Genomic DNA, 1943 nt, shown 5'->3' with positions numbered 1-1943 from the left:
ACCAACACACCAAAATTCATGGGATGCAGCCAAAGCAGTACTTAGGGGAGGGTATACATGTCTAAATGTTTACATCAATAGAATAGAGAAAGAGCAGATCAACAAATTGAACATGCAATTAAACTAGAAAACTAGAAACTAACTAGAAAAAGAACAAATTTAAAAATCTCCATTTAAATACCAGATTGGAAATCCTGAAAATTAAATGAGAGATTAACAAAATAGAAAGCAAGAAAAACCACTGAGACAAAATAAAACTAGGAGCTGAATGGAGGGGAGGGGGGGACAGAGACAATAAAAGAGATAGACCATTGATTAGTTTGATTTTTGAAAAAAATTAAATAAGAATACCAAATTCCCAGTATCAAAAATAAAAGGGGCAAATTCACCACCAATAAACATGAAATTTAAGCATTAGGAGATATTTTGTCCAACTGTATGCCAATAAACTTGACAATCTAAGTGAAATGGATGAATGTTTATTAATATATATGGCCCATATTAACAGAAGAGGAAATACAATACTTAAATAACTGTATCTTAGAAAAAGAAATTGAACAAGGCATCATGAGCTCTATAAAAAATAATTCCCAGGCCTTTTGGTCTAAGCTGTAGCAAGGGGCTGTGTGCAGGTGGCAGCAACTTCCCCAGCTTTCGGCCCTCTCTCACCCGGCTTTCTTTCTCCAACTCCAACACCTTCCCCCTCAGTAACCATGATGGAGCAGGCCATCTCCTTTGCCAAGGCCTTTCTGGCCGGTGGCATCACCACTGCTATCTCCAAGACGGCGGTGGCTCCCATCGAGAAAGTCAAGCTACTACTGCAGGTGCAGCATGCAAGTAAACAAATTGCTGCAGATAAGCAGTACAAAGGCATTGTGGATTGTATAGTCCGAATTCCTAAGGAACAAGGGGTGCTTTCCTTCTGGCGGGGTAACTCAGCAAATGTCATCAGATATTTCCCCACCCAGGCCCTTAACTTTGTCTTTAAGGATAAGTATAAGCAGGTGTTTTGTGGAGGAGTGGACAAGCACACACAGTTTTGGAGGTATTTTGCTGGCAATCTTGCCTCTGGTGGTGCAGCTGGAGCCACTTCTCTCTGCTTTGTCTACCCCTTGGATTTTGTGAGAACCTGCTTGGCAGCTGATGTTGGGAAATCTGGCACTGAGAGGGAATTCAAAGGCCTGGGAGACTGCCTTGTAAAAATCACCAAGTCTGATGGAATCCGTGGCTTGTATCAAGGTTTCAACGTCTCAGTGCAGGACATCATTATCTATAGAGCAGCTTACTTTGGCATCTATGATACAGCAAAAGGTATGCTCTCAGATGCCAAGAACACTCATATTGTGATAAGCTGAATGATTGCACAAACAGTGACTGCTGTAGCAGGTGTGGTCTCTTATCTCTTTGATAACAGTAAGGCGGCAAATGATGATGCAGTCTGGGTGCAAATGAGCTGATATGTATACTGGGACAATTGACTACTGGAAGAAGATTGCTAAAGATGAGGGTGGCAAAGCTTTATTCAAGGGTGCCTGGTCCAATGTTCTTCAAGGCATGGGTGGAGCTTTCACGCTTGTGCTGTATGATGAATTGAAGAAAGTAATCTAAGTACATCCTAACTAAGGAACCAGTGAATATAGATCATGCAGAATACTTAACCATACTTAGCATTTTGGACCATTGACCTTCAAGAAATTTCTGTTGTCTTTTCATCCAGGCCAGATCACGTTTTGCAGGGGAACCAGAAAAAGCTCTTAGAAAAAGAGACTCATTTATTGTGATCCATTATTCACACAGTGGAACTGATGATGATTCAGTATATTGATTATATGGTTTTTGGAAAAATAACAGTTTCTGTGGGTTCAAGGAGGCAGATCAACTTAGACCATCTAGTTTAAATGCTCTTTTGTAAGACCATAAATTTGTGTTTAAGTATTTATTTT

At 40.2% G+C, this 1943-nt stretch overlaps 1 pseudogene; it reads left to right on the top strand.

Moving 5' to 3' along the window:
* Nucleotides 1–713: 713 nt before the first annotated feature.
* LOC140498099 (ADP/ATP translocase 3-like) lies at nucleotides 714–1705 on the top strand (annotated as a pseudogene).
* The last annotated feature ends 238 nt before the right edge of the window (nucleotides 1706–1943 follow it).

The sequence above is a fragment of the Notamacropus eugenii genome, chromosome 4, assembly GCF_028372415.1.
Source record: "Notamacropus eugenii isolate mMacEug1 chromosome 4, mMacEug1.pri_v2, whole genome shotgun sequence".
Taxonomy (NCBI): Eukaryota; Metazoa; Chordata; class Mammalia; order Diprotodontia; family Macropodidae; genus Notamacropus; species Notamacropus eugenii.
Note: the sequence above shows the minus strand (reverse complement) of the source record. Positions and strands in the feature narration are given on the sequence as shown.